The sequence below is a fragment of the Rattus norvegicus genome, chromosome 4 (assembly GCF_021556685.1).
Source record: "Rattus norvegicus strain SHRSP/BbbUtx chromosome 4, alternate assembly SHRSP_T2T, whole genome shotgun sequence".
NCBI classification, from domain to species: domain Eukaryota; kingdom Metazoa; phylum Chordata; class Mammalia; order Rodentia; family Muridae; genus Rattus; species Rattus norvegicus.
In genome coordinates, this window is record NC_141537.1 from 82,390,710 (window position 1) to 82,405,644 (window position 14,935).

Here is a 14,935-nt window from a genome sequence, read left to right on the forward strand (position 1 = left end):
TGCTCTCACAAAGGACTCAGTTCCTAGCACCCATGCTGAGCAGCTCACGACTGCCTTACCTCCTTCAGAACCAGGGAGATCTGACACCTCTGGCCTCCCATAGAAAACTGCATTTATATGCACAAGCACACACACACACACACAGACATATACTTAAAGATAATAAAAGTAAATCTTTAAAACGGATTTTTACTTTGAAATGGTGTGTGTGTGTGTGTGTGTGTGTGTGTGTGTGTGTGTGTGTGTGTGTTACTGGTGGTAATAAGACACCTAGTATGGGTGCAGGGAACCAAACTCAGGTGTTCTGCCAGTGCAGTCTCCTAAACACTGGAGCCATCTCTCTAGTCCCTAAAAATAAAAATCTTAAAAAATAAAACAACCCCAAAAACAACCCCCTAGTTTTTCTCACAGAAAAAGAAAAAAAAATAGAGGAAATAAAAAGAAGTAAGTTGAATAAACAGACTAAGTGAAAATACCCCTTTCCTCTCTTTCATTCTTTTGGGTCCCAAGATTTAAAATGGCATGCACATGTAAACCAGGAAACCTATAGTAGACTTTAAAGGATGCAGGTTTCTTGGATGCTGTACAGGGAGGAGACGAGGCTGAAGGACGAACACGGAAATGAGAAGATCAGAGAGGAGTGGACCAGTGATAGCAATCTGGTGGTCGGGATGGAAACCATGATCTGACTTTTTAATCTCTTTGTTTTGTGTAGGAGGAAGCAGAGAGCTAATACACGTTCATTTAGGAAGAACTCAAGCTCCGAGGAAACGGACACCTTGACAAGTTAATGACCCACGCATTCCCCTGCCGCCCCAAAGTGGGATGTATATTCCTCCATAAAGGTGTGTACATGGAATATACATGTTTCCTATATGATCACCCGTGAAGTCCAGGACCACATCTGATTAGTTGCAGAACAATTTCCCCTCCTCTTTAACAAATGTGGACTCATGCTATACGGAGTACTTTTTGCCGCTTGCTCTTTCAATCGATGTGAGCTTAGTCTCCTTTGCCTGTGAATGGATCTCCTTTGCAAACTGAGAATTCTTTCCCACGTGTCGTTGTTTCCTGTAACTGCCATTGCCTCCACGTACTGATTGTTGGGTTCTTATTTTCACTTCTTTCTTTATAACCCAAACAACGTAAGTATGCTTTTAAAAAGTATTCTGGAATACATTGCATAGGGAAAAAATTTCCAAGAAGTAACATTTCGAAGGCAAACTAAATAACTAAACTTAGAAACGTCGAATTGTCTCCGAGGTTTTATCGCCCCTCCCTGGCCCACCCCCGCGGGACACACACAAGCAAACGAACACAGAAAATAATTACATTTTAAGCTATGAAAAATACTAGTGTCTTCAGCTTTGAAATTCCGCCAGTATCAGACCGACGTTGTCTTCTTGCGCTGGGGTCTGTTTCAAAAGTTCTACACAAAATGTACAGCGTTGAAAAGAGGTTTTTCTCTGTTAGAACTTAGCAGAGCATCATTTCGGTAGACCACAGGCCAGAATAAGTGGGGGCGGGGGGGGGAACGCTGACGTCTGTTGCGCGGGAAGATCAGGTCAGAGTGAGGACCTTGGGGGGTGAAGGTGTCTGCAGGACTCCCCACAACTCAGAGGGATTGGATCGCGCCGCACGGCGGGAGCCCCAGCCTTTCTCGGCAGATGGAGAATTCCTTTTTAAGCCCAGACAGGAAAGGGCGCAGACACCAGCCCACTGCTCCTGGAGGGTCGAATTTCCTCCCAACAAATACCAAGCGCTGGGATGGAATTCCCTCTCCGTGGTGCACTGCCCACCCGCGCTTCCCCTGTTGCCCACGCCACCCTCTCGCCCTCTCCAGACTGGTTGGCCTGTGAGACTGTGAGCTCTGCCCGAGCCCCGGGGCCCCGTGCCCCGTGACATGAGCTTGCAGCCCGCTGAACCTGTGGGGCCGTCCATCGTGGATAAGGTGTGCCCCGGTGTCCTGCCAAGGCGGCATCCCGGAGAATCTGGCAACAGTAGAACTTGTCACCACCATGGTAACAGAGGCCAGAGGCCTCCAGCTACTCCCGGTGCCCTTCGGATTTAGCAGGATCATCCCGGGACATTTAGGTGGTCTGAGAGTTTGGTTCTTGTCAGCTTGTGGATAGAAGGAAAAAGCCTCAGTCAACCTAGCCACCTCAGAAATTCAGAGGGAGCTGGGTAGACTGAGGCTAGAGAGGCAGCAGATAAGAGACTGTAGAACGTGGACCAGTCAGCCCCATCCTTGGGCCAGAAGCATGGGGGACAGGCAGACACGGCTGCACCATTTCCTGCTCTCCACAGAATCCCAGCTAGCTCAAGTAGTCCTCAGGTTAGTGGGCTGTAGAAAAGTTTCAGCGTGTCCTAGTGGGGGCAGTCCTGGGCTGGAGTCATTCTTTAGTCAATAGAGAATTGAATGACAATCCAGGAAAACCAAACAAGAGCGCATTTGAAGATGAAGCATCTTCCAATACAGTCAACTTCAACTAAGAATCTGCTACTCCTGTCCCCTCGACTCTCTAAGGTGGCAAAGACTTCCATTTATACTTCTGTCGGCATAGGTGTTTGTTCCCTGTATATTTCCCATCCTATTCTCTACTGTGTGTTATGGTACAGGGTCCACCCGTCTGTGGCTCTCTGAGAATCTAGCCAGTTCTTTCTGGTTCCTTAGTGAAAAATGGTTGCACTTGAGAAGCAGAGTCAGGAAGATGTCCAGGTTTAGGCCAGCCAGAATTAAGACAGAGTGAAGAGTCACAGAATGCCTGACTGGGACATTCTAAAAACCAGTCTCTCCAGTTTTTTGTTGTTGTTGTTGTTGTTGTTGTTGTTGTTGTTGTTGTTATTTGATGCTCAGAATTGAGCTAAGTCTTCCAGAGTGGAGGTGGTGCTCTCTGCTCAGCAGTCAAGACCCAGAAGGAGGCAGTGGTGTCTCTAAGGTTATTACAGTGACCAGGTCTAGAACTCACTTCCCTGAACCTTGGTCCAAAGACATTACACGTGATTCTTATCTGGGCTTTGATCCAACACTTGCCTTTCTCTGTCTGGGTGAATAGAAGGAGTTGATGAGGGCAGGCTTCGCTCTTGCTTTCGATTCTCGGTTCTGGTCCATGTCTGAGAAAGCGCAGAGCTGTGGGCTGTTCTGTCCCCTTGGCTCACTCATAATCTGAAAAACAGAGCTTCCCACTGAGCGAAGTGAAAACTTTACAAAAGCTACAGTTTCTGTGGGAGAGGCTGGTTTTGGACTAGCAACCAAGAAAGCTCAGCAATGGCTCCTCCATATGAAGCTCCCACCCTGTTTTAGTGTTTGAAAGTGCTAATTTGATCTCAAAGGAAATCAGTCTATCTAGCCATTAGGGAAGTCTCCTCAAACCTTCAAGCTTGAGGTCTATGTATGGAGGCAGAGAAGTGGCAGCCAAGTCCTTTGGCTAGCTGTCTCAATCTATTACAAAGCACATGGAAAAATGAGTTGTTGGCAGTAGTAACTAGAGTGTAAGAGAAGTGGACCTAAGGGACTTCGTGATTCAGTTATGGGCATTTCCCACCCAAGACTAAAATGTGTAAAGCAGGCCAGAGGCCTTCGTGTATCTGCATGAAGGAAACAGCACTTCAAGGTTTTCCTGTTGACTCAGCACATGGGATATCTATCCGAAACTGTGTTAACTAGTTCGCTGTATCACTTTACTTCCCATGGAGTAATGGGAAGACTTTTCAAAACTACAGCTTCTGTGGGAGAGGCTGGGTTTGGATTAGAAACCAAGGAAGCTCAGCAATGGCTACGCCATATGAAGTTCCCACCCTGTTCTAGCAAGGCACAAGGTGTTTACTAGTTCACTCAGTTTTTACAGCCAGTTGGGAACAGGGATTAGGAGCTGGCTCTTTTTCTGAAAAAGGCTTCTGAGAAAATGTTTTCAGTTTTCATTCTGTCCCTTGAAAAGCTTCTGATCTGTCCTCTTTATATCTCTTCCCTAGTATCTGTGTAGCTTGGATATTAATCACTGCACAAGCACAAAGGATTGTTTCCATATTGCTATGTAATATGTTACATTGGGTGCTGATGGTAACAAGCACCTTTAATTCCAGCACTGGAGAAGCAGAATCAGGAAGATCTCCAGGTTTAGGCCAGCCTGATCTACATAGTGAGTTCCTGGACAGTCAGGCCCACACAGAGAAACAGGGTCTCCCAAAACAAAAGACAAAACAACAACAGCAACAGTAGAGTTACTAGCATGTTCTAGCAGCTTGTGTGGCGTGACTGCCTGCCTGGAGGAAGAATTACTGTAGTCTGAATGTCTGTAAAGGCGCAGTCTTTTCAGTGGAAATATTAGACAAGCGTGCACACTCTTTGCTGCACATGATCATCAATTCCTTTTGTTAACCTGAATAGATGAAGAGAGATACCTGGGGGGCGGGGCAGAAGAGAAGGATCAGTAGTCAAAAGCATTCACTGCTCTTGCTGAGGGCTTGTGCTCAGTTTCCAGCTTTTTCTTGATGGCTCCCAACCACCGGAAACTCTAGTTCCCAGGTGTTCAGCACCCTCTTATGAGCTTTGCAGGCCTCCAGGCATGCATACGGTGCATATACATAGGTGTAGGTAAAACACTCGTTGAAAGAAAATAAACACAAAAAGAAAAAGGAAGAAAAGACACAACTAGGGCACACCTTTGGTATGTATGAGCATGTTTCTAGTGAAACTTAACTAAGGTGGATGGTGGGAGCATCTAGAATGGGGTCCAAGATGGACTAAACAGGATTTGGTGGCCCATGCCTGTAATCTCAACACTCCAGAGGCAGAGACAGGAGGATTGCTATAAGTTGGAGGCCAGCTTGATCTGTATAGTGAATTCCAGGCCAGCCAGAACATCATAGTTGCACACTAGTAACCTAGGGTCTTATTTATTTATTTATTTATTTATTTATTTATTTATTTATTATAAGTACGCTGTAGCTGTCTTCAGATACACCAGAAGAGGGCATCAGATCTCATTACAGATGTTGTGAGCCACCATGTGGTTGCTGGGATTTGAACTCAGGACCTCTGGAAGAGCAGTCAATGCTCTTAACCACTGAGCCATATCTCCAGCCTGGGTAACCTAGGTCTCATGCATGCTATGCAAACACTGTATAACATTCCCAGCCTGTGTACACATACATACCTCTCCCTCTGTAGGCTTAGATACTTTAAAAATTGACTTTAATAAGGGTTCTTAAAATGCTTTAATCTCCTTTCTAGCCCACCCCCCACCAGAGGTAGTGGGAAGGAAAGGTTAATAGGGCACAGGGGGGATGTGGACCTGTTTAGAAATGGTTCTCTGGGTGATTCCAGTCTTCTTTGTCAGGATATCAACAGTTCAGGTCACACGAATCAGCAACGTTAGGTAGATCCACTTGAAAACACCATTCACAAACCAGCCATGGTAGTTTGATCCAGAAGAAACTGTGAGGCTCTGCCAATCGGCCCAAGTCAGCAGAAGCTGCAGGAATATCTCGAGAAGTTCTTTGGTGTGTTTCTCTCTATGGAGTCCTGACACAGAATGATCAGCTAAGGAGGCAAGGCAAACCAGCGCCTCAGGATTGTCAGTGGAGACCAGTGTCAGCGAAGCCCTATAATTCACCAGCAAAGAGCTGCAAGGCAAACCAAGGCCAGAGTGTCGTCCATTGTCTGTTGGGTTATACTTACAACCTTTCAAACGTCATGTGCACTTTCTCTCAAGTGTCCTCTCTAGCAAAATATCACATGCTCTTTTCCCAGGCAGCATCCAGAAAAACACCATGTGTCTGTTCTCAGCAAAACATCCTCACGTGTCTGCTTCAGCAAAACATCCTCTTATAAGACAATTTCCAGAAAAACATCACATACACAACTGAGTCTCCAAAGAAACCAGAATTTTCCACTTCATCACCTTTCTCCCTCATCCTGTCCCTCTTCTTCTTCTCTTCCTCCTCCCTTCTCCCCCCTTCTTTCTGTCTTCCTTCCTTCCTTCCTTCCTTCCTTCCTTTCTCCTCCCTCTCCTAGGATTTAATTTTCTTTATTAAAAAAATTTGAGACAAGCTCTCTCTCTACAGGCCTAGCTGTTCTGGGAACTTGTTCTGTAGCCCAGGCTGACCTCAAGCTCACCTGGATGTACCTGCTTCTGTCACCCAAGTGCTAAGACTGGAGACATACGCCACCACATCCAGCTTGCTTTGCTTTTAATCATGTGCATACGTGTGTATCTGTGTGAGTGGGAGACACGTGTGCAGGCGCCCCTGGAGGCCAGGAGCCTCAGATCCCCTGGAGCTGCAGTTACAGGAGTTGTGAGCTGCCTGATGTGAGTTGTGGGAACTGAACTTAGATCCTTTGAAGAGTAATATGCACTCTTAGCTGCTGAGTCTCCACCCAGCTCTCTTTTTTTAACCTTTAATTTAAATATAATCTCTCACAACAGGAGAGAGCATTGGATTTTATTCCAGACAGTTGTGAGCCACTATGTGGTTGCTGGGACTTGAACTCAAAACCTCTGGAAGAGCAGTCAGTGCTCTTAACCGCTGGGCCATCTCTCTAGCCCCTAACTTTAATTTTGAGATTCTGTTTCACTAAGTTGTTCAAGCTGGCCTTGAATTCATTCTGCAACCCAGTTAGACCTTTAACCCTGCAGTCCTGCTTCAACTTCCCAGTACCAGGCATTGCAGGTCTTTAGTTTCCTGAAGTGCTGGGATTTCCACCCAGGGCCTCACCAGCCATAAGCGAGTGCTCTCCTGTGGTTACAACCCCAGTCCTTTGGCTTCTTTACTGCTGTGTCCACAAGGCACATACAGCTCAAGGATACCACATTCTTATCAGTACTGGAAGTTTAACTTCACAGGCCAAGAACTTTGTCTTCTGTGTTCTACCGGGGAGAAATTGTTCCCGGTGTCATAAAGCCTTAAGTAAGGGTGTGGGGTGCTGTTCATTTGGAGACAGTACCCAGGGTACACTTAGCATTTTCAAGGATCTGGGTTTGATTTACAGATCCAAAAATCAGCCATGCAAAGACAGAAAATGAATCTAAAATCATCACGGCGCCTTAGTTACTTTTATATTGCTATGAAGGGATACTAGGACCAAGGCAATTTGTCAAAGAAAGCATCAACTGGGGGTTTGCATAAAGTTTTAGAGGGTGAGTCCACGATTATAGCAGTCAGTGTGGTGGCATGCAGGCTGGCATGGCGCTGAAGCCGTAGCTAAGAGTTTATATCCTGATCTGATGGGAGGGGGGAGAGAGAGAGAGAGAGAGAGAGAGAGAGAGAGAGAGAGAGAGAGAGAGAGAGAGACCCTGGCATAGGCTTTTAAAATCTTAAAGCCCTCCTTCAGTGACATACCTCCGCTAACAAGGCCACACCTCCTAATCATTCATAAACACCAACAGGGAAACAAATATTCAAATGCATGAGCATATGTGGAGGGACGGATATTCTCATTCAAACCACCATACAATACCTGGCTTAAAAAAATAAGGTGTTAAATTTCTCACCTGGAAGTCAGGATAGGGGTCAGAGCAAGTAAGGGCCCTATAATGTCAAGGACCCAGACTGTCCCATCTTACTGCTCTGCCTATGTAAGCTCAGGTTGTCAGCGGACGAGCTCCAGACAGCAGATGATAAAGACAGAATGGGCTTCTGCCTCTCTGACTTCCAAGGCCTCTTACAGCAGCGACTGAAGCTCGGGGTTGGGGGCCTTTATCTTCAGACTGGAAAGCCATATGCTTAGGTGAAGGTAGGAGTTCTTTCAACATGACCGAAGGGGCTGAGGAGCAGCCCAGCGCGTGGACCGTTGGCTCAGCATCCTAGAGGTCCAGGGTTCCATAATTGGGTAAAATCACAGTGAGGAGCACAGAATAGGGACTCGGCAAATATTGCAGACTGAGTTAAGCTTAAGTGTCCTTAAAGAATTTCTGAGCGTTTCACAGGGAGTATTAATGAGATATGAGCCAGCAGGGGACAGTGGTACACAGAGTAGAGACAGGAGGACCAGGAGCTGAAGCTGGTAAGTAGGATTTCATTTCAATACCAACAACACTGAACACAAACAAGCAACCAAACAAAAATTAAAGCCAAATCACTGGACATTTTCTCTGGGTTTGGGAAGAACAACTTGGTGGAGATGGTTAAACAAGATCAAAGGACTTTCGCTTTCTAAATTTGCTGATTCTTTAAGCCATCTTTCCCATCTCTAAACACTACTGAGGCCGATGCCAATAAGACTGGCTTTCTTTTTTCTCCTCCCCTTTCACTCTCCTCCCCTCCCCTCCTCTTCCCTCTGTTTCTCTTCTCCTTTCCTCTTTTCCTTGTTCTGAATGGCCTCAAACTTCTAGGTTTAACTCATCCTCCTGCCTCATTTTCCCAGTAGCTGGGATGACAAACATGGCACCATGTGCCGAGCCTCTTTCTTTCTTTCTTTCTTTCTTTCTTTCTTTCTTTCTTTCTTTCTTTCTTTCTTTCTTTCTTCCATCTGTCCTTCCTTCCTTCCTTTTCCTTCTTTCTTTCTCTTTCTCTTTTCTTTCTTTTTCTCTCTTTCTCTTTCTTTCTTTCTTTCTTTCTTTCTCTCTCTCTCTCTTTCTTCTTTCTTTGTTGTTTTGTTTTTGTTTGTTTTGAGACAGGGTCTTTCTACATGGCTTTGGCTGTTCTGGAATTCACTCTGTAGACCAAGATGGCCTTCAAGCTCACAGAGATCCACCTGCCTCTGGCTCCCAAGTGCTGGGTTTAAAGGTGCCACCACTCTCAGCACCTCTCATGTTTCAAATATATTTGCCTCCTACTGATACTGAAGGAAGTCTTACAACATCAACTCTACCTCTTCCATCACACCAGGATAAGATTGCCATGAATAGCTAGCTCCAGGTGAGTAATTAATGCTGCCACACATGTGAGAGTCTCATAAGGACCGAGGGGGATGCCCCTTGGGTAACAGTGACAAAAAGGAGTGTCTTGGAGGTCCACTTCCCTGAGTCCTCTTTCCTTCTTTAGCCCTGTTCTCCCAGTCATTCCCATAATGGTGGTTAAGTGTTAATGGATTGGCAAGCCTCAAATAAGCAGTGCTTGAACTGTAGCTCTGCCCAGGAGGATGAACTCTGTATTACACACAGGAGAACCATTAAGAGTCCAAAGATTAAAAGCAACAATCAGAGGTAATAGCGCTCTGTGTGAGCCAACAGCTACACAGAGAAGACAAATCAGATTTCATCCACTGGATTTTCAGGGAAGTTGAAGGGTCTAAGGTTATGTGACTTGAGCAGGTCAGTACTGAAGCCGGCTCTGTCTGCCTTTGAATATATGCTGTTCCCATACATACCCATGGCGTGTCTCCTCCATGGGTGGAGTTTGGCTGCACTCGTCTTCCTTTTATCCTACAAGCACACATCAGAGAATTGACATACCATAAGGATGATAGCTAACATTTATGAAGTCTTAATGTGTGTTAGAACAGCTTCTAATCATTTTATATGTGCTAACTCATTTAATACTGACTGGCGCCATTTTACGGATGAGGAAGCAGAGTTTGAAATAATTTAAGACATTCAACACCACACAGCTAGTAATGAGAATGGCAAATTTGGAATTCGAAAGCAGGTAGGGCTCTTTGGGCTTTCGTTCTCACCTGTTACTCTAGATTTCCACTAGATTGTCCTTAAAGGAGCAGCTAGTGCACTCTCTCTCTCTCTCTCTCTCTCTCTCTATATATATATATATATATATATATATATATATATATATATACACACACACATATCTATGTATACATATATATATGGTGAGTAGCTTCACAAGCTAAAACCTTGCTGTGCACATGGTACCGTTCCATGTGCAGGTAGATGAACTCGGCAGGAAACTGAGAAAACTATTCTGGGCTTGTCTCTCTCTCTCTCTCTCTCTCTCTCTCTCTCTCTCTCTCCCTCCCTCTCTGTCTGTCTGTCTGTCTCTTCACTTATTTAATGTATATGAACACACTATAGCTGTCTTCAGACACACCAGAAGAGGGCATCAGATCCCATTACAGATGGTTGTGAGCCACCATGTGGTTGCTAGGAATTGAACTCAGGACCTCTGGAAGAGCAGTCAGTGCTCTTAATTGCCAAGCCCTCTCTCCAGCCCACTATTGTATTCATGTACACTGAGCTGCCATGTAGGAAAAGAGCACTGTTGGTGAGGTTCCATGGGCACCATTCCCATCATGCTCTCTGCTACTTCTCACTTTGAGAGGGATGTTGAGGAATAAATGTCTCGGATACAGTAGAGTGAGGTCAGGAGCTGGCAGGGTATGTGTGGGAGGGTAAATACAAGACCTTGCACTTGTGTAGTACCCATTACAGGCTGCTGCTAACTCTTTCCATCTCATTCAATCTTCGGAACAGCTCCAAAAGCAGGCCTTTTGCTTTCTGATTAGGCAGCTGCATTTTGGGTCTAACATCTTGCAGTGTTGGCTGGTAAGTGCCAGAGCTGAGGGTCAAGCTCAGGTCTGCAAATGCATCCTCTTGCATGTTAATTCAGCCACAGCCTGCTTTCCAGCTCCTTACCCATCCCTGGGACCAGTCTCTCCTGAACTCAGCCCAGGCCTTACGCTATGTAAGATCTGAATGCTCTTCTGTTGGATCAGAAGATATTACAAGCTATATCCATATGGAAAGTGGACTTATGCTGGCCAGTGGTGGTGCACACCTTTAATCCCAGCACTTGGGAGGCAGAGGCAGGGGGATCTCTGTGTTCAAGGCCAGCCTGATCTATAGAGAGAGTTCAAGGACAGGCAGGGCTACTACACAGAGAAGCCCTGTCTTGAAAACAACAACAACAACAACAACAACAACAACAACAACAACAACAACAACAAGAAAAAAGAAAGAAAGAAAGAAAAGAAAGAAAGAAAAGAAGAGGAAGAGAAAGTGGATTTGTGGCTACTGGAAGTAAAATTTGTAGTTTGTAAGCAAAGTGGCACAGAATTTCCCTCTTATTCTCTGTATGATTTCAAGAAAGTGTGTCAATGTCTTTGTGCCCCACCTTCCTCATTTGTTAAGTGGGGAGACCCGTCACCCTCTCTGTGGATTGTCGTAATATTGAAATGACAGTAAGCAGGGCTGGAGGCTTTTGCAGAAGAGCTGGGTTCCATTGCCCTCACCCACATGGCTGTTCACAAGCAATCGTCTGTAGCTCCGGTTTTAAGGAATTTGATGCTGTTCTTCTGGCCTCTATGGGCACCAGGTGTGCACAGACATACATACAGGCAAACAATATATTGTATATTATATATAATATACAAATATATAATAAACAATATATAAAGATTATATATAATATTATTTAGAAAGTAAAATAAAGATAAAAGGAAGTATGTGAGTTATGTTCTTAGCTGAGAGCCAGGACATGGTGTTGAAGTTAGGCTTGTTCTGCCTCCCAGCAGTTCTGTGCTCCCAGAAATAAGAGTCAGACTCAATATATATTTATAAATATCTTGGCTATATAGTTAGGCTCTTCTGTGACTAGATATAACTTAAAATATCCCTTTATCTTGCCTTTGTTCTGCCACATGGCTGGTTATCTGTACTCAGCTACTGTGTGTTCTTCTTGTCACATCTTCCTAGTTAGTCTTCTGCCTCGCTCTCTCCCAGAATCCTTTCTCCTCCCGGATGTCCCACCTCCTATTTCCTGCTTAAGCCATAGGCCATAGGCCATAGGCTTTTTAATTGACAGGTCATATTCTGACACAAGATATTCTCTCTACAATATGGCCTTTGTTCTTTCTGTTGCTTGTACCAGCAATAAAAGGGCAGGTCAAATAAAGACGAAATTTGTCTTCTTTTGCAGTTAATCTGGTTCCTCAGTTGCCAAAGGGCCATAGTTAGCATTAAATCAGGACTGGATAGGAACATTGTTACCTGTAGATAAGCCCCAGCCCTTTCCTCAGAACCTAACTCTAGAGCAGAGTTAAGTCTGGAACGTGGGCGCCTTTTGGCCCTTCCCATGACTATTTTTATAACAGTGACCTTTCCTTCCTCTTCTGATTCTTTCCAAGAACAGTAAGGTCCGAGAACAGGGTAATTAGGAAAGCATTCCAAAGCTGACATGTTGCCAGTAATGGAGATTACAAAACCACTCAGGCCAATCGCAGCCGAAGCCTGGATTCACAGCATGCTTGCTTCCTGCTGTATATTTCCAATTATTAGTAGCGTCTTGCAGCTGTCTGCCTTTTCTCGTGTGTTTGTCAGCATTGGTGGGTCTTAAGGATGAGTCAGGGACCAAGAGTAACTCATTCATTCTGTAAGATCCACTGGAAAACTGCTATTTTTGCTCCATGTAAAGCTTGAGTCTTTGTTCCGTGTCCTAGCTATGAGATGATATTGTCTATGTCTCCCGACCGTCTGAACTGTGGCTTCTAAAACTGGTCACTGAAAAGAACAATTCTCTACTGACCCGATTCACCAGAGGCCTGGGGAGGAGCAAAGAGTATCCAGGCAGGGAAGGCAGTCTTCACATCTCAAGCACAGGATTAATAAAGCTGAGCATGGTGTCTAAGGCCTTTAACCACAGCATTCAGGATGCAGAAGCAGGCGGATCTCTGAGGTTAGTGTGGTCTACAGAGTGGGTTCCAGAACACCAGAACAGCAGAACAGCTAGGTCTACACAGAGAAATCTTGTCTTGAAAAGCTGGAGAGGAGAGGAGAGGAGAGGAGAGGAGAGGAGAGGAGAGGAGAGGAGAGAGAGAGAGAGAGAGAGAGAGAGAGAGAGAGAGAGAGAGAGAGAGAGAGAGAGAGCACTATAAGAGAGCAAGTTATGAATGAGCTCAAGATTTACCTGGACTACACGAGACATGAGATCTTGTCTTAAATTAAAAAATAAAGGATGTTAGGGAGGGAGGGAGGGAGGGAAACGGAGATGGAGGGAGAGAGAGAAGATGCTTGGTTCTGATATGATGATACATGGACTTAGATGTAGTAATGAGTGTTTATAATCTTAGCACTCAGGAAACTGAGGCAGGAGGACAGTGAATTTGAGGTGCCAGAGTAGGCAATATAGCAAGGCCGTACCTCAAGGCTAGTGAGATGGCTCAGTGGGTAAAGGCTCTGGCAGCCAGGGCTGGTGATCTGAGTTCAATTCCTGAGACCTTCATGGTGGAAGGAAGTTGTGCTTTGACCTTCACATGTACGCTGTAGCATGTGCACACACGCTAATTAAATAAATGCAATAAAAAGCAGCAGCAGCAGCAGCAGCAGCAGCACAAAGGAGGCTGTATGCGTGATATCTGACATAAAAAAGAGAAGAGACTGCAGGGTGGTGGTGCACATAATCTTATCACTCGTGGGGGGGGCAGGCATATCTCTGTGACTTGGAGGCCAGTCTGGTCCATAGAGTGAGCTCTAGGGCAGCCAGGGCTGTTATACAGAAAAGGCCTTTCTTAAAAAAAAAAAAAGACAGACAGACATACAAATAGACAGTCAGAAGGAAAAAATGACAAAGAAGTCAGCAGGACTAACAGCATCCCTCAAAGGAGCTGGGTGGTCCTTGAGCAGGTATTTAATCTCTGGGACTTTCTTTACCTGTAAAGTAGGACTCTACAATAGATGTCAGAGCTTCCTCCCTTCCTCCCTCCCTCCCTCCCTTCCTTCCTTCCCTCCTTCCTTCCTTCCTTCCTTTCTTCCTTCCTTCCCCCTCTTCTTTCTTTTTCTTTGAGATAGTTTCTCTGTGTAGCCCTAGCTGTCTTAGAACTCATTCTATAGACTAAGCTGGCCTTGAACTCAGAAATCCACCCGTCTCAGCATCCCTAGTGTTGGGAACTCGGGGGCCCACCACCACTGCCCAGCTGATGTCAGAAATTTCTATTTGACAAATCTCTTGTAACAACCCCACCAGTGGTGGAGAAAAGTTTACATGAATGTGATGAATGATTCAAATGCTAGTTTTAAAGATTTATTTATTTATTTATTTACTTATTTATTTATTTATTATATGTAAGTACACTGTAGCTGTTTTCAGACACACCAGAAGAGGGCATCAGATCTCATTACAGATGGTTGTGAGCCACCATGTGGTTGCTGGGAATTGAACTCAGGACCTCTGGAAGAGCAGTAAGTGCCCTTAACCACTGAGCCATCTCTCCAGCCCCAACTGTTAGTTTTAAATCTTAAATCTGTTTTAGTTTTGATTTATGCTTGTAGGTTTTTTTGCCTGCATGTGTGTCTGTGCACCATTTGTTTGCCTGGCACCTGGAGAGGTTAGAGGAGGGCATCAGACGCCCCAGAACTGGAGTTAAGAGGGCTGTGATCCGCTATGTGGATAGAACCCTGAAAGAGCAGCCAGTGCTCGAGACCACAGAGCCATCTCTTGAGCCCTGTTTTTTTTTTTATTTATTTTTTATTTTTTTCTCTTCTTTTTTTCGGAGCTGGGGACCAAATCCAGGGCCTTGCGCTTGCTAGGCAAGCGCTCTACCACTGAGCTAAATCCCCAACCCCTATTTTTTAATTTTATTTTTTTAAATTTTATTTATTTACTTCATGTATGTGAGTACACTGTTGCTGTCTTCAGACACACCAGAAGAGGGGATCGGATCCCCATTACAGATGGTTGTGAGCCACCATGTGGTTGCTGGGAATTGAACTCATGACCTCTGGAAGAGCAGCCAGTGCTCCTAATCACTAAGCCATCTCTCCAGCCCCTCGAGTCCTGTTTTTATGTTTGAGACAGGTTCTCATTACGTAAGCATAGGGGGCTGGAACTTGCTATGTAGACCAGGCTGATCTTAAACTTCCCAGATACCTGGAGTTCTGGGACTAACGGTGCACACTACCATGACTACGTAGGAGGGGGGTTTTCTTCGGTTGCTTTCGGATGTTTTTGGTTTTGTTCCTTTGGAGATGAGACCTTACTGTGTAGCTCTGGGTGTCCGGTACTCATCGTGCAGATCAAGTTGGCCTTGAACTCAAAGACCTGC

The 14,935-nt window shown here is 45.1% G+C and overlaps 1 long non-coding RNA gene across 2 annotated transcripts in view; it reads left to right on the forward strand.

The window, feature by feature from the left end:
* Positions 1-14,935, forward strand: part of LOC147994860 (uncharacterized) — a 40,699-nt gene that overhangs the window by 17,998 nt on the left and 7,766 nt on the right. Inside the window, exon 3 of one of the 2 annotated variants that reach the window (XR_015686589.1) lies at positions 716-1,345. This is a non-coding gene — a long non-coding RNA (uncharacterized LOC147994860). Of the gene's footprint in view, positions 1-715; positions 1,346-14,935 lie in introns of those variants that run through there. The other variant, XR_015686590.1, reaches the window with a different exon arrangement.